The following is an 18840-nucleotide window of genomic DNA, read 5'->3' as shown; positions in this document are numbered from 1 at the left end:
AGGTTGATTCCCAAGTATTTTATTTTTTTGGAGGATATTGTGAATAGAGTAGTTGTCCTCATTTCCATTTCAGAGGATTTGTCGCTGATATACAGGAATGCCTTTGATTTATGCGTGTTGATCTTATATCCTGCCACTTTGCTGAATTCATTTATTAGCTCTAATAGTTTCTTTGTAGACCCTTTTGGGTCTGCTAGGTAAAGGATCATGTCATCTGCAAATAGTGATAATTTAAGTTCTTCTTTTCCTATTTTTATGCCTTTAATTTCTTTCGTCTGTCTAATTGCTCTGGCCAGTGTTTCGAGGACTATGTTGAACAGAAGTGGTGAGAGAGGGCATCCCTGTCTTGTACCAGATCTTAGAGGGAATGCCTTCAATTTTTCTCCATTCAGAATGATGCTGGCCTGTGGCTTATCATAGATTTCTTTTACAATGTTGAGGTATGATCTTGTTATCCCTAATTTTTCTAGAGTTTTGAACATAAAGGGATGCTGTACTTTGTCGAATGCTTTTTCTGCATCTATCGAGATGATCATATGGTTCTTATTTTTAAGTCTATTGATGTGGTGAATAACATTTATTGATTTCCATATATTGAACCAGCCTTGCATCCCAGGGATGAATCCTACTTGATCATGGTGCACAATTCTTTTTGATATGTTTTTGAATCCGATTCGCCAGAATTTTATTGAGGATTTTTGCGTCTAGATTCATTAGAGATATTGGTCTGTTGTTTTCTTTCTTTGAAGTGTCTTTGTCTGGTTTAGGGATCAGAGTGATATTGGCCTCGTAGAATGAATTTGGAAGTTCTCCCTCTTTTTCTATTTCCTGAAATAGTTTGAAAAGTATTGGTGTTAGTTCCTCTTTAAAGGTTTTCTAAAACTCTGCTGTATACCCATCCGGTCCTGGGCTTTTCTTAGTTGGTAGTCTTTTGATGGTTTCTTCTATTTCCTCTATTGTCATTGGTCTGTTTAGGTTGTCTATATCCTCCTGACTCAATCTGGGCAGATCATAAGACTTAAGAAATTTATCTATGCCTTCACTATCTTCTATTTTATTGGAGTATAAGGATTCAAAATAATTTCTGATTATCTTCTGTATTTCTGAAGTGTCTGTTGTGATATTACCTTTTTCATCCTGTATGCTAGTAATTTGGGTTCTCTCTCTTCTTCTCTTCGTTAGCATGGCTAAGGGTCTGTCGATTTTATTTATTTTTTCAAAGAACCAACTTTTAGTTTTGTCAATTTTTTCAATTGTTTCTTTTGTTTCAATTTCATTAATTTCAGCTCTGATTTTAATTATTTCTTGCCTTCTACTTCTTTTGCTGTTGTTTTGCTCTTCTTTTTCTAGGATTTTGAGATGAAGAATGAGATCATTTATTTGTTGGTTTTTTTTTTTTAAGGAATGAACTCCAGGCAATGAATTTTCCTCTTAGAACTGCTTTCAATGTGTCCCATAGATTCCAGTATGTTGTGTCTGTGTTTTCATTTAACTCTAAGAAGTTTTTAATTTCCTCCTTGATGTCTTCTAAAACCCATTGATCATTTAGTAACCTATTGTTCATTCTCCAAGTGATACTTGATTTTTCCTTCCTTCTTTTATCATTGATTTTCAGTTTCATTCCATTATGATCAGATAAGATGCATGGTATTATCTCTACTCCTTTATATTATCTAAGAGTTGCCCTGTGACATAGTATATGGTCTATTTTTGAGAAGGTTCCATGTGCTGCTGAGAAAAAAGTGTAGCTACTTGATGTTGGGTGGTATACTCTATATATATCAATTAAGTCTAGGTTATTAATTGTATTATTGAGTTCTATAGTTTCCTTATTTAACTTTTGTTTGGAAGATTTGTCCAGTGGTGAGAGAGGTGTGTTGAAGTCTCCCATGATTATTGTATGGTGGTCTATTAGACTCTTGAACTTGAGAAGAGTTTGCTTGATGAACATAGCTGCACCATTATTTGGGACATATATATTTATGATTGTTATGTCTTGTTGGTGTATGGTTCCCTTGAGCAGTATGTAGTGTCCCTCTTTATCCCTTTTGATTAACTTTGGCTTGAAATCTATTTTATTAGATATGAGTATGGACACTCCTGCTTGTTTCCGCAGTCCATATGAATGGTATGATTTTTCCCAACCTTTCACTTTCAGTCTATGCATATCTTTTTCTATCATATGTGTCTCCTGTAGGCAGAATATTGTTGGGTCTTGTTTTGTGATTCATTCTACTAGCCTGTGTCTCTTAATTGGTGAGTTTAAGCCATTAACATTTAGAGTTATTATTGAGATATGGTTTGATCTTCCAGCCATATTTGTTTATTAATGTTACTAAACCTGTTTTGTTTTCCTCTTTGATTACTTTCCCCCTTTTACTGTCCTATCTCCCACTGTTGGTTTTCAATGTTATTTTCCATTTCCTCTTCCTGTAATGTTTTGCCAAGGATTTTTTGAAGACATGGTTTTCTAGCTGCGAATTCTTTTAACTTTTGTTTATTGTGGAAGGTTTTAATTTCATCTTCCATCCTGAAGCTTAATTTCGCTGGATACACAATTCTTGGTTGGAACCCATTTTCTTTCAGTGTTTGAAATATGTTATTCCAGGATCTCCTAGCTTTCAGAGTCTGTGTTGAGAGATCAGCTGTTATCCTGATTGGTTTGCCCCTAAATGTAATCTGCTTCCTTTCTCTTGTAGCTTTTAAAATTCTCTCCTTATAATGTATGTTGGACATCTTCATTATAATGTGTCTAGGTGTGGATCTCTTATGATTTTGCACATTCGGCGTCCTGTAGGCTTCTAGGATTTGGGATTCTGTCTCATTCTTCAAGTCTGGGAAGTTTTCTCGAATTATTTCACTGAATAGGTTGTTTATTCCTTTGGTTTGGAGCTCTGTGCCTTCCTGTATCCCAATGACTCTTAAGTTTGGTCTTTTAACGTTATCCCATAATTCCTGGATGTTCTGCTCATGGTTTCTTAGCAGTCTTGCTGAGCTGTCTATGTTCTTTTCAAGTTGAAATACTTTGTCTTCATTGTCTGATGTTCTATCTTCTAAGTGATCTACTCTGCTGGTAGTATTCTCAATTGAGTTTTTAAGTTGGTTTATTGCTTCCTGCATTTCTAGGATTTCTATTTGTTTGTTTTTTATTACCTCTATGTCCCTGTGAAATTGATCTTTTACTTCCTGGATTTGTTTGTCAATGTGATCTTTCATTGTCTGATTTTGCTGTCTCATGTCTTCCTTGAGACTCCAGATCATCTGTAGCATGTATATCCTGAACTCTCTCTCTGACATTCCCTCTGTTGCAGCTATTACCTCTTCTAAAGTTGAGTTGACCTGCATTGCTTGTGGTCCTTTCTTTTCTTGTCTTTTCATGCTGCTCACGTTTCTTTCTGCTTGGTGAAACTGTTGTGTTTATGAGGTTTCCCCCCTAATTATTTATATTGCTCTTGTATAGTTGAAAAATCTCCCTTGCAGGGCGGGCAGTGGCTGTGTTCCTCCTCTAATTGGGGTGATCTGTCTACCACGCTGGTGGGCCGCTAGGCCTGCTCTGCCGGTTGTTCGCAGGTCTGCCCACCCTGCGGGTGTGGGTGGCGGCTCTGCTCTGCCCCCATTCCAATTGTGGCGATGTGACTACCACCCCCTTGGGTCGTTGGGCCTGATCCGGATGCGGGTGGCTGCTCTGCTCTGCCCCTACTCCAATTGGAGTGACGTGTTTACCATGCTGGCAGGCCTCTAGGCCTGTTCTGCTGGTGGGTCTCAGGTCTGCCTGACTCTGGCAGTAGGGGGAGTTGGGGGTCGAGAGTCTTTTGGTCCTTGCGGTCACGTCCACGAAGAGATTTTGAAGTTTCCCGGTTGTTCGCCAGGTGGGCGGGGCTGTTAGCAGAGCCCGGAGGGCATGGCCGTGTGCTGGGCCATGCGGGGACCCTTCTAACTGAGTCGGGCCACCGGGAGCCGCCTGAAGAGCGGGGCAGCTGTGTCTGCGTGGCTAAGATTCGGGCTGGTGGTTTGGCTGTTCGCAGAGCGAGAGCAGGGCCTCCTGGGAGAGCCGGGATGGCGGGGGCGTTTGCCGGTTTGGGCTGCCACTCCACTCCAGGCCGCCGCCGCTTTCAGAAGCTGCTGGTGGCTGGGGGATTGGACCTCTGCGCCCGCTGGGGGGGCCACCTGTAGAGCCGGGTAGCTGCAGCCGCGTGGTTAGGAACCGGGCAGGTGAGGCGGCTGCTCCCAGAGCGAGCGCTAGGCCTCCCAGGGGAGCTCGGATGGTGGAGGCCGACTGCCTGTTCGGGCGGGGCAGGCCAAGCCGCTCCGGGTGTCAGCCGCTTGCAAAAGCGGCTGCTGGCTGCAGGACTTGACTTCTGCACCTGCCGCGGGGCCACCTGTAGAGCCAGGTAGCTGTGGCCGCGTGGTTAGGAACCGGGCAGGTGAGGCGGGTGCTCCCAGAGCGAGAGCTAGGCCTCCCGGGGGAGCCGCTTGCCGGAGCGGCTGATGGCTGCGGGATTAGACCTCTGTGCCCGCGTGGCCGTCCAAGATCCACTTCTCTGGGACAAACTGTCACTTCCAATAAACCTACCAGTTCACGGCAGCTCTCCTCTTAAGGGAATTATGCTAGAAGTTCCTCCGTAGGTAGGCTGCAGCTGTTCCGATGGGTCTTTCTTATCCCGTTAAAGTGGAGACGTTGGAATCGCTGCTTCCTCGCTGGCCGCCATGTTGGATCCCCCCAAGCTTTGTCAGTTTTGAGAATAACTACTCCTCCTTGTTTTCAAAGTTTGCATGCATGGCATATTTTTTTCCATCCTTTTAGCCTGTGGGTATCTTTGCTTATTAGCTGAGTCTCTTATAAATGGTATACTGTTGAAGCTTGTTTTTTTTTTTTTTTTTTGATTCATTCTGCTAATCTATGTCTTTTACTTGGGAAGTTGAGACCATTAATATTCAGTGTTAGTATGGATATGTTTGTGGTTTCCTGTTATTTTGATTTATTTGCTACATTTAATACTGTCTTGATTCTCATTTAGAAAATTACTCTTCTATTGATCTTCCTCTCTTGGGGAGCTTTGAGATTTGTTTTTGTGTTCCTCTCTCTACAGTTTACCTCTATTTTTTGTAGTGCTAGCTTGGTGCTTATGAATTCTTTTAATCTTGTCAGGGAAAGTTTTTATTTCCCCCTCGAATTTGAAACTGAGCTTTGCTGGGTATAATAACCTTGGCTGACAGTTGTTTTCTTTTCAAGCTTGGAATATCTCATTCCAGGTCCTCGTTGATTTCAGGGTCTGAATTGAGAAATCAAAAGTGAGTCCTATTAGTTTGCCTCTAAATGTGATCTGACATTTCTGTCTTGCAGTTTTTAATATTTTTTCCTTACTTTCTATGTTAGGCATTTTGATTTTGTCTTGGAAAACTTCAAATTTGAATAGGTCTATTTGGAGTCCTGTAAGCCTCCTGTCTTATCTCATTTCTGACATGGGAAAGGTTTTCTGTAACTAATTGAAAATGTTCTTAATGCCTTTAGCTTATATCTCTCTGTTCTCTGCTATCCAAATGATTCTCAGGTTTTATCTTTTGCTGTTGTCTTGGAGTTCTTATATATTCTGATATGTAATATAATTTCCCCTTGTATTGCATTTTGTACTCAAGTTCATATACCCTGTCTTCAAAGCCTGAAGTTATGTCTTCAATGACTAATATTCTATTTTCTATACAACTTAATTTGTTAGTGATGCTGTCAAGTGAATCTTTGATTGATTGGGTTTTTCATTTCTACTAGCTCTGATTAGTTTCTTTTCACATCTTTTCTTTCTTTTTTGAAGTGGTATTTCATGTCATATTTGATCTCTTAATTTATTCCTTTTACTTCAATGAATATTTTAATAATCAGTTTTTTATAATCTTTCTCTGGAATTTCATCCACATCAATATCAGTGGGATTCATTGTTGGGGAATTGTGGATTCGGGGGTAGTGGTTCTTTTACCTGTTTCCTCATTTTTCAGAGGTCTTTGACTTGTGCATCAATTGAGATGGATTCCCCTTCCTCTTTTTACAGGTGTCCTTTTGTTTGTAATTATCCTATTTGTTCTGGGACGTCTCTCTGCTTTTGATATATGAATGGATGTCAAGAGGTAGGACCTGAGGTCCCTTTCTGATTGTTCCTCCTTGGGTCCTGGTTGTTGTATTGTGTACTCAAGTTCATATCCCCCTGTTGGTTTAGGGTTTATATTCTTTGAGTTTGAGTAATGTCAGAGCTCAGTGAGGTTAGATTGTACGTAGGGTAAGATTCACTGTTGCTTGGTTGAGATGAATTTCTCAGCTGTACAATCTCTATTCTGTGATCTTGAAGTGTCCGAATATCTTTCCAGCCCCTTGGGGATGGGGGAGCCAGAAATGGTGCTAATGTCAGCAATGGATAAATGCTGACAGCCTTAGGATAAATGTCCAGTGTTTTCTTTTACATCTATAACACTAATAGCCACCTACATAGAAATGGTGGTGTCACAATTTAACAACAATACCAAAAATTAAAAAGCATGAACTAGATAAAGCATTCAACAGAAGGTGTCTATTATGTTGTACTCTGCATTAATAATCACAACTTAAATGGGATACAAATTACATAGTCTATATAATTTGCATTATTTAGTGGGATTACAGTTTAAGTAAAAGAAAATAGGCTAGGAAGACAAGAGAAAGTTGAACCATTTGGAAAAGTGATCAGAGGCAAAATCTAGGGAGCAGGTGTCAGCTGTAAAGGAGGAGGAGTAATAACTGAAAGTAATGAAAAACAGACAGGAGGAGGGAGCAGAAATTTTGACTGTTAGTGAAGAATGGTAGCTAGGAGGGCTCAGAGCCTGGGCAGGAATGAACCAATAAATATAAAATTGAAACAACTTGAACCCTAAAATAATTGTACCCCACCTAAGTCTAATCTAGGTTAAATAATGAACACATGCAGGAGAGAGCTATTAATATGTAACTAAAGTTATATGATTAATATATATATTTCATTCATTCAAACCTATCCATGCAGTGAGAGCATACATAACCAACCACACACTCACATACACACAAAATCATGCACAATGAAAAAAGAAACTGAAGAATAATATGTTTTAAAAACCATCAAAATTTTAAAAGTTAAAAAATGGAAATATGAAAGAAAAAAGAAATAAGAAAAAATATTTTTGTGATAAAGGGCTTGTTTCCATGGTGGTGTTCAAATCTATTGGCAGGGATGGATTTTCAGTCCTTATATTTTTGGCTTTGTATTTTTGGCCACTGGCCTAGCTGTCAGCCAGGTGTAGTAACTCTCAGTTTCCAATCTCTCAATGTTGGGTGGGATAGACCAGGGAGTGTGGAGGAATTGTGTAATCTGGGTATCAGCCCTGGGTATTAGATGTGCCTGCGTGGCCCCAGTGAGCGACTTCACAATAGCTCTTACGGGGGTACCAGCTATTATGCAAAGTTTCTCCCTTGAGATCCAGAGGCTGAGTGGTGCTGGTAAAGTGTTCTTTGTGCCTGTTTCAGTCTCCTTTGGGAATGTTTTCCTCTGCTGTTGGTAACTCCCTTTATGAATTACCAACCCCCACCATCTCTGTTCAGAGCTGCTCAGGGACAGTTTTCAGCTCACTTGCCCGCTCTTCCCTGCTGGCTGGCTGAAGACTGCCCGGGTGGGGCCGGCTCCTTGCCACGCCCACGGAGGTTGCCACGCCCATGGAGGTTGCCACGCCCATGGAGGTTGCCACGCCCACGGAGGTTGCCACGCCCATGGAGGGCTTGCTGGCTCCACTTTCACCCTAGTGGACCGCTTAGGATGTGTTTTCACTGAGACACTTATCCTACCAAGTGTGTGTCCATTGATTAGCCTTTCTCTGTAAACCACAGGTTTCCCCAAGTCATTTTTTCTTTCTTGTAAAATTTCTTTTCCCGGCCATATATGTCTGTTTTGTTTGCGCTCCTGGCTCTCCTCTGATGTCAGTGGGAGCTGGCGCATCTCTAAGGCATCATTTAAGTTACCAACTTTCTGTAGTTCTACGGTTTTGGTTTTGGTTTTTAATAACAGTTCGCTATTATGTTTCACTGGGGATCCTTTGTTACTCACCTTGCTGCGAAGTCTTCCCGTTTTCTAAGTCTGATGCCAAGCCGGTACTAGGCCGCGCTTCCTTTCTCGGCGCTGCCATCTTCCCTTCCCAACAGGCCCCTGCGGATTTGTTTCTGATTGGCCAGAACTGGGCTGCACGTCTTTAATTATGAACAGTGGCAAGTAAAGTCAAAGTGCCTTAGACCAACTGGGATTTGCTGGAAATCCAGCCAGCCTCCCTCAAATACAAGGGCAAAGTGGGAAGGAGGGCTACTTGACGGAGATCAGGGGCATTTAGCACAGGTGGGCTGGGAGGTAGATATTGAGGAGGCAGCCAGTAGAATCTTCTACACTATACAGGGGCAAAAGCCTCCAAGTAGCAGCTGAGAATCACTGAAAGAAACATTTTAGAAACCAGTGATCATTTTCTGCTGCCTGTTGCTATAGTGACTTTCCATTTTTCTTCCCTGCTTGTCTTAACCACCTTCTCTTCTTCTAAACTGGCCATGAACTGCAATTAGTCTGCACTATTCTGAGTCTACTACATGCAAAGCACCATAATAATTTGAGGGGCTTAATCTTTTGAGGGCATGTTTATTAAAATTGCCATTAATTAAGTCAGTTTATTATTTAGTTTATAAGCCAACTTCTGAAGTAAATTGCTATTTAATATCAAAGGCACATTTACTTCTTTCTTTTTACCCCAATAATAAGTAATCTTCCACAGAGAAAAATATTTTCCACTGAGTTGTTGCCACTAAAATACAAAAAGTATCCTCAACAATACAAGGGGTTTTCTTCTCAAATGTTCATTGTATCCCAGAATGCTTTTGAATATATTATTTCCTCCTCTGGTAATTTCATTCCATGAACATAGATATATTCTGTGGAATGTCTTTTGTGTCATAAAAATACTTTTCTTTTACAGTTCTTTATTCCAAAGATGATATTGGTATCATTATGGTAACTAACAAAAATCAGTTGCTTTCTGTCCTAAAGCTTGCTATAACTATTGAAATTAATATTATTCATAGCTCTCTGCCGCAGTCCAGCTGCAGCAAAATAAGGGGGGGGGGGGTGATGAGCAACTTGTGTAGATTGATACAGCAGGAGTGGGAGCCGTTTTTTCCTAGGACAACAGAGGTATTTTTACATTCCACACAGCTTATCTTAGTTAATAAACTAGATACAGCAGAAAACCAATAAGAAATCTCCACACTTAATGGCTCACTGGCGACACCTCACAAACCACTCCCCCTGGCAAAATACCAGGTGCCACCCTGACTTGTTTACAGACTCTAACAACTCTGAAAGAATCAGATGTGAATCATTATGAATTAATATGTGCCTATATAAGGGGTGACTAGAAAAAATAAGGATGATTATTTTTTATCATAACAGACCTTCAGAGGCTGATGACAAAGCTCAGTGTTAGAGTGTGCAGTATGTACAAGGCCCTAGAGTCAATCCCCAGCTACAGAAAAATTAAAAAACAACAAACTTGTATGGGTCAGTCATTTCACTGACCTTAAAAACACAAGAAAGCAGGTGGATTTTAAAGAAAAAAAATATAGTTGAAATCTTCACTGAAATATTTACTATTTTTGGTTTTTGTGAGTTTTTGCAAGTTGTTTCCAAATCTTAGTTTTCTTCTGATTTTGGAAAAAGAAGAAAGAAAGAAAGAAAGAAAGAAAGAAAGAAAGAAAGAAAGGAAGGAAGGAAGGAAGGAAGGAAGGAAGGAAGGAAGGAAGGAAGGAAGGAAGGAAGGAAGGAACCGCAGATTCTTCCTATAATTTATTTTCTGAGACACTTTCTGCACATCCCCTACAGGGACTCTTTTAGGTTCCCCCACACCTCCAGTCGGGGGTCAGGATGTATGGGTTTATTGAAATACAACGTAAACACAGAGAAGTATACTGAATAAATCTAGGAAACCAGAACCCAGATTTAAATATCTATTAAACCAGCTTCCAGATCAAGAAATAGAATATTATTATCTTTCAAACCAACATCCTTTTGAGACTGAAAGGTTGCACTATTTTTTTCAACAGGCTATTTAAGATATAATTGACATTTAATAAACACAATAAATGATGCATATTTAAATTGTACAGTTTGATAAGTTCTGATATATACTCATGAAACCATCACTGTAGTAAAGGTGATAAATATATCCACCATCTCAAAAAATTTTCTCATGTCTCTTTTTGATCTTTCCTTTCATCCCTCTTTCCTACCCTCAAGCAACCAATGGTCTGGTTTCTATTACTACAGTTTGCATTATATAAAGAATTTTATATATACAGAAGAATTTTATATATACAGAATAATATACTATATCTTATGTGTTGCATGCAAAATAATTTGTCCCTATTTATTTCTAAGTGATATTCCATTGTATGAATACACTATAACTTGTTTATCCATTCTTCTGTTGATGGACAGTTGGGTTCCCACTTTGGGATTATTATAAATAAAGCTTCTATAAACATTCATTTAAAAGTCTTGATATAGACGTTTGTATTCATTTTAATGTAATATTTAGGAGTAGAATGGTCAGATGTATAGTAGGTGTATTTAAATTGTTTTAAAAAACTGTTGGTTTTCCAAACTGATTGTGCATTTATATTTTTTATAGCATTGTGTGAAATTGTAGTTTCTGCACATCTTATTTTTAAGTTGAGCCATTTTGTTGAGCATCTCCATTTGGTTTTATATTCCACTTTCCTAATGACTACTAACAGTGAATATGTTTGCATTGCTTGAAGGAGCTCTAGTTTTAATTACACCAAGACAAAAGGCATAAATTGGAATATTCCTGGGCAAACTTAGACAAGCAAAGGAGAATAAAGGAAGTGAGATGAAAAGGAAAGAAAAAAGACCATGCCATTGGCTTATAATGTTGTGACAATACTTTACTAGCATAAAATTTCATGACATTTTATTCTTGTTCCTATGTAAACTAATAAAAATAATGCACAAGGATTCTTCTTTCCTCAAAGGAAAAATATGGCAAAAGTTACATCTTGATTGCACTCTCAAGGTCAATATTTTTATAAAAGTTGGCAAAGTGCTACACTTGAAATTGAGCTATTCAAAATATATTTATCTTTAAACCATACTGTATATACTATAATACATCAAAAAGCATATGTTAGATAGTGCAATATAGCAACCATCTCACAGCATTATAATTAATATGGCTCAATTTTATAAAACATTATAAATGGTTATACCTTCTAAGCAATTCCAGACTTTATTTTTCCTTTAGTGACACAAATCAGAATGTGCAAGACTGCTAAGAGGTCTTTTGTAGAAACTTTGCCAGGCATCCTTGAGAAGAAATTATAGTGTCAGAAACGCTTGATTAAGCATTTTGTAAAATAGATGGACACAATACCTCTATCTATTTATTTATTTATTTGATGCTAGGGTTAAATTCAGTACCTCACACATGCCAAGCAAGCAGTCTACCACTGAGTCGTAACCCCAGCCCCTTAAGAATTTTGAATCATGGATATTTTGTTCTACTCTCTTCTCATAGGAAAGAGAAAAAAAGCATATTGGCAACTGTAGATGCTTATGAAAATATTCCATTGATTTTTTTCTGTTGTAATCAACTTTTAAAATAAAATGACCTCTTTCTATAAGCTAGACAGAATCTAGAATCTGTATTCATAGTGCATGATGTCCAGTGATATTATATAAATTTTCATACAGTATTGTTATGCAATTATTTTGAACAACCTATAATGAACTGTGTAGGCTCTCAAATTCTGTTAATTAGGATTAAATATTGGACACAAAGTCACTCCTAGAAATGCAGCCAGATTCCCTAGGGTTTTACCTTTAATATCATCATCTTATGTGTTCTGAGGTTTTCACAGTGATGAACAAAGTAAACATCTGAGCTGGAAATCACTGGAAGTGTTTGAACCACACAACATAGTAATAAAAAAATGTGCTTCTCCTTAACTTTAAAACCAAGCATGAATTTTTCTGGTTGACTGGTACATGGTTGACAAAGCATTTTCCCCCAGAACTGTTGGGTTTTATTTCCATGGAATCTGTCTAGTACAATAACTTTTTTTGTATGATTTTAGACATATTTAAAGGAAAATTTTGAGCTGTTATCTCACAAAGTGGCAGCTTCCTTAAACATAAAAGCAGTGTGCTTCAAATCCTAGCTTTTCCTTTTTAAACCACAGGATCAGGATCTTGAGCAATTTATTTTGCCTTGGCTGGCTTGTTTTTAAAATTTCTTATCTATAATATAGGGGCACTAGTATTCGTGTATCTCAAAGAATTTTTTAAAAAAAAAAAATGAGAAAACCACCATTTTCTTGAAGTCATTTGTCAGAATCACCAATAAATTGGCATCAGAGCCCAGAGCTGTGGTGCACTCTTCTAATCCCAGCAGCTCTGGAGGCTGAGGTGGGTGGATAGTTGAGTTCAAAGCCAGCCTCACCAACTCAGTGAGATCCTGACTCTAAATAAAATACAAAAAAGGGCTGGGTATGTGGCTCAGTGGTTAAGTACCCCAGTACCAAAAAAGAAAAAAAATATATCATCAGAGCTGAACTAGGATGAGGTCTCTCAAGTCTTAAGCTTGATCTTCTATTCCAAGCATGCTGCTCAGTCTTTTGAGGAAGCTTGGGTAATTACTATGAAGTTTCAGCTAGCAGCTGGTATTAAACTAGTCATTTTTGATTCCTCACCAGATTGCACCTCCTTAAAGGGAGAACTGCACACAATTCTGGTTACAGTGTGTGTGTATGCGCCCACCCCCACAACCATGACAATTCCTTTCCTTCTTTCCTAGTTTACTTTGCTCCCTCTGTCCACAACTGGTATTTCCTGGCGCCATCCTGGTTTTGCATTATCTATATAACTCAAAAGAGTTTTCAGAAACTTGACAAAGCTAAGAAGATGTATCCCTGCTAAGAATCCAACAAAATGGTACAAGATGGGGAGAGAGGTTTTTGGTCAGACTGATGCTAGGTGGATGGAAGGGCCTTAGGAAGAATTAATCAGATTCAGCTTTAATTTATATGCTGTTCATTTTATTTTTTTAATTTAATTTTTTGGTACTGGGGATTGAACCCAAGAGCATTCAGCCACTGAGCCACATTCCCAGCCCTTTTTATATTTTATTTAGAGACAGGGTCTTGCTAAGTTGCTTAGAACCTCACAAAGTTGCTGAGGCTGGCTTTGAACTCAAAATCCTCCTGTCTCAGGAGGAGAGGAGGAAGCCAAACTGATGGTGACAGCACTTTGAAAAGAAAGATCTGAAACGGTTTCAGCAGTTGTTGAAAAAAGCAGAGAGCTTTGCATGGTAACTATTTTGAAAGAAGTACATTCATCTGAAACTACTGACAATCCATGCCCTTAGATTTCATAAAACTTTATAAAATGCTTTCTATTTTCATTTGGATTTAAAGTGAAGAGCATATAGCCAGGTGTAGTGGCGCATGCCTGTAATCCCACACACTTGACAAGTTCTTTATAGCCTATCCCTGACTTTGACCAACAATGGATTATCTGAAACAATCATGGCTCTGAATACCTTTCTGATACTTCAAAAACAAATTCTTTGTCCCCATTTCTCAATCATTTTCATAGACTGATAACCTGCACCATTGAATATTTATATATTTTAAGTGTTCTGCAGATTGTTAAGGACATTTCAAAGGAAGAGGTCCAAAGACATTTTAAATATCAGTAACATTTAAATAAGTAAAAAATTCCCAATAGTGAATGCTCTCAAGGAAAAAAATTACTTTTGATACTTCTTTTTAGAATTTGTTAAAAGGTGGTTAAATTAAACTATACCTATACTTCTCTTATGCATGTGTTTGGGTATATGTAATTTTAAAATCTCTTGCATATTATAAAATGGAATGTTAAAATTGAAAGAGAAAAGCAAAAGAAAATTAGCATGTAAAATGCCATGGAAAGAAGCATTTGCAGGGAAAACATAAATGTAAGAGATTTGACAGGCTTCTTTTACATTTTTTTATCCAATAAAAACAGTAATATTCAGGAATAAAAATGTTGTGAAAGCACATTTGCAGTTCAATATTTTTGACACATTTAAAGCTTCAGCTCCATAGTCAATATGTCAAGAATCTAAAAACTTGGAAGAATCTTTTCTTTTTTGAATAATCCATTTTAAAATACATTTTATCCCATTATTTCAGTTGTTTTAATTTGCAAAAAAATTTAGGAAAAGTTTCTAACTTTATCAACTTTAAATTTTGTATCTTAGTGCTGTATTCCTAAAAAAATTGGGTTGACATTTTATCTAGATGTTTCATTTTGTTTCATACCTGAAAATTCAGGAATCATAAACTCACTAACCTTTCACTCCTAAAACATGCACACAAGTGCTCTTTAATAATTTAAAGCGCTTTCTATATTGATAAAGTCATACTGATGAACTCACTAGGAAAAGATTAATACTACCAAACCAAACATATATTTCACTATAGAAACCAGGCATAATAAAGCAAGAAAAATAAATTCTAACTGCTCAAAATATTTTGCTTTTCTTATATCAACACATATGTCTTAAATCATAGTGACATTTTTTTCCTCTTTTGTTGGAATACATGACAGCTAGTCACATACGGTAGCAGGTGCAAAAGATAAATGCTATCCTATTAAAGTCAAGAATGTCAGCATTCCATGTGCAATGATGGGCAGGCCTACCTCATTTTTGCATAAGAGAGCTCCTGGGAAAGCTATCACCAGAACTTATCACTATCAACTTATTTTCACCTTGAATTGTTATTCTTCAAAGAATTCAGCTGAGTTGCACTTTACTTTTTAAGACTAACTGATAGGATATGAAAGAAAAAAGTTATACAGAATACAGATAAAAGGTTTCTTACCAATTTCATTTAACAGCAAACGAATTTAAGATTTAATTTTTTCAATAGATGATTGCTCATTTTGGAATTATGACATACTGGTAATTATTAAATCTGACTATATAAAATAACTAATTAAAAAGATGTAAAAAGGTCAATTAATTATGGCCAGTCATGACAAAACTAATTGAAAAAAAATTGTAGCATAATTGCAACAAAATGAAAGTTTCTACTATGGCTTAAGACTTTTCATTTCCTTTGTTTTTATTTATAGAAGCCCCTTTTCAGATGATTATAAATCAAAAGCCATATTCAGGTTCTGTAATTATGGGAAGACTGTTTTCACAACTTATTGAAGGTGATGTGATATTCAATAGCCGATCATACATCCTATCTCGATTGTTTTGAACAAACATGTTAAATTGGAACTTATTATAGGGAAAGGAGAAAAATATTGAACTCCCCCAAAGATATCAGTTGATGATATTCTGAAAGGTATGTGAAAATGACCAGATGTAGAGAATTAACAAAAAATGGACATTTAACTTTCTAAAAGTTAGCATACTTTTGAGATCCCTATAATAAAAAATAAGATACATTTAAACATGGCAATGGTAATCTCATATATAGTCAAACCAAATACACCCTCTAGATATTATTCCCAATTTTTCTACACATAAACATCCCACCTTTACCTAGAATTATAAGAATAAAGTGCTGCTCTGTCCATGTTTAATAAAACTTGAATGTCCTGGGCATCTCTGTCTTTTCACTGTATCTTTGTGCCAGCGTTGCATTTCCAACCAAAGATTGAGACTGATTGGATATACGTGGCAGATATAAACCCCCAAGAAAGCTTCTGACAAAAATTTATCACCAAATAAACCATAAAAGCCAACTGAGAGTACTATTACATCCTTCTTTTACAGTGAGGTTTAGCATCCTCTCTAAAGTGAGCTCAAACTCCAGAATCCAACCGAAGGGCAAAGAGATAATGAGATAAAGGAGCAACAATCTCAGTTTACTAGCTGCCTCTTACTTAATGGAGAAAAGGGAAAAGGAAGTGGTGGTAAGATTGCTTATTTCTGCATTGCTGTTCATTTCTTTAGTCAAAGTTAAAGTTTCTGCCTGCTATAGCATGGTTCTTGAATATTCCCAAAGGCCTATGTGTTAAAGGCTTGGTTGCCAGGCTGTGGGGTTATTGGGAGGTGATGGAACTTTAGGGGGTGGAGCTTCGTAGAGGGAAATTAGGTCATTGGGGTGTACCCTTAAAGGGAATATTGGGACCCCACCCACTTCCTCTCTCTTTGCTTCCTGGCTACCAGGAGTTAAGTAGAAGTGCTCTATAATGTGCTCTCCACCATGATGTTCCGCATGCCACGGGCCCCTCAAACAATAGAGAAAAGTGACCATGGACTAAAACCTCTGAAATCATGAGCCAAAATAAATCTTTCCTCCTTTTAATTTGACTGTCTAAGGTATATTGGTACAGTGACAGAAAATTGACTAACATTGTAAAAGATGGCAATCAAGCTTTGATCCAATGTAAGATATGTCTTGCTGGAGTTATAGACAACTTAGACTAAGTTTTTTCTAGATCAAATAATATTAGCTCTGATAACTTGGGGAAAATCTTTTAAATATATACAGAATAAAACTTCAATCATCCCCATTGTGACAGTGGGTAATTTTTTTCATAATTTTTAATATATTCCCACACCCCTAAGTTCAACTGAAGACATATTAACTTTAGATCAAAGTCCTGCTTCAAATAGAAACCATATCAAATACTTCTAAATTTTACTTCACAGAAGCTGGAAAAAATGAAAAATGTTGGTGAAACAATTACTAATAAATATATTGGAACATTACTGAATTTTAATGAAGAAACTATTTGAAACAAGTCTGGCATCATTTTATTCTATTAAGAAATCCTCTGGGGCCAGGGTTGTGGCACAGTGGGAGAGTGCTTGCCTACCATGGTTGAGGCACTGGGTTCAATCCCCAGCACCACATACAAAATAAAAAAATAAAATAACAGTATTGTGTCCATCTATAGCTAAAAAAAGAAAAAAAAAGAAAAAAGAAAAGAAATCCTCTAAAATTCTTCCTAAATCGTAAAGAACCTCCACCTCTTTCGTTTGGGAAATAAAAATTTCTACATATTTAAGAAACACATTATCATTAATTTGATCAAAATTTCATCAACAGATTCTAATAATATCAAATCATTATGTCAAGTTTACGACCATCTGGAAGATTCTGAATATGGAGTATATTTTATAAGTATAAGCAAAGTTAAAATAATAGTGATGAGAAAATAATTTCACATAACCTTAGCATATGGCCTCTAACCCTCGAGCTATATATAAATGTATATGTCAAGTGCTTGAACATTCTATATTTATACCACCTTTTGTTCAAAGGGAAGAATATGAAGATTGCAAAACTAGCTAGAAAGGAGATTACTGAAAAGTTTTTTTTTAAAAAAAATCTTTTAACTAACCATAAAATCTTGCTTAAAGAGCTTTTTCAACCCATATAATCTCAAATTACTACACAAGTCATAATGTAAAAGTAATGAAATACTCCACAAAAATGTTCAATAGAATTTAAATTTTTAACTTAAAGGATTCGGAAGTTCAATCATTTTGGAAGAGACTGTAAGGATGATTAAAATCCTGAAGGAAGCCTGGAAGAAAAAGGACACCATCATTACTAGAAATTTAATACAATGTTAACTCTGAAGTTTCACATTCAGACTAAAAAGCTTTACGTTCAAGACATTACACCAATTTTTATAGAAATGTAATGTTTCTAACTCATGGTTCAACCCTTGAAAAGCTGTTCATGGGTTATAATGATTATAAACTCAAATCAGTCACACACACACTGGACTAAATTGGAAATGAAAAGCTTCTTCAATTACCCGAGCAAACATAAATGATTTATTTCCTTCTGCCAACATGAAAGGGAATTAGTTGAAAGTCCATGAAGGATGGCATTCACCCGCCCTGCACTAAGGTTAGAGAGCTCACTCAGCACAAATATTCCCAGAAAGGGTTCAACTTGACAGTAAAAAAAAAAAAAAAAAAAAAAAAAAATCATCTATTCCAAAAGGCCACTGTGTCGGTTCAACTTTTCTTCTGCTATAAGAAAAGTCCCTGACTATAAAGCAGGAGTTGTGCAGAATGACACCTCCCTAAGGAAACTGCTTCTCATACTCCCCTAGGCAAGGCCTCAACCTCAGCAGACCACTTCGTATTGCCTCTGACACTATCCTTAGTCACAACCCCATGTTTTTGATTTTCCATCTCAAATATCTACTTCCAAATATTTCTCTACATTTTATATAAACTTGAGCCCAAACTCTTTATAATGGTACACAAATCTCTACATAATCTACTTCCTGTTTGTGTCTCCAGCCACACTGACCACCCATCCAGTTTCTCTAATATTCCAAGCTCTGACTCACCTTTGAACCTACATGAAGTATGTTTCTTCGTTCACACTTCTCCTGGCTGACTCACGATTAAACCCAACTCCCTCGGGGAGGCCATTCCTGTGTATTTCAAACAGATTATCCATCCCATTTCCCCCAATCTCATTTCCTTCTTTTCTTCTAGCAGTATCGTAATTTTAAGTTATTCTTCTTTGCTCCTTACTTTTTAAAATATCCCTCCTAGAATATACACTCCTTAAAGGACAGAGATCTTTGGTGGTTTTGTTCAAGCTGTATGATGTATGTGCATGATGTGGCACACAGGGAGAACTCAGTAAATGCTTACTCGGTCAACTCCATCCTACCCTGAACTATCCCATTCTAACTCCCTATATTCTTTTTGGATACAGGGTAAAATGAACTCATCACTTACTCAATTTTATCAATACTC

Source organism: Urocitellus parryii, chromosome 3, assembly GCF_045843805.1.
Source record: "Urocitellus parryii isolate mUroPar1 chromosome 3, mUroPar1.hap1, whole genome shotgun sequence".
NCBI classification, from domain to species: domain Eukaryota; kingdom Metazoa; phylum Chordata; class Mammalia; order Rodentia; family Sciuridae; genus Urocitellus; species Urocitellus parryii.
Note: the sequence above shows the minus strand (reverse complement) of the source record.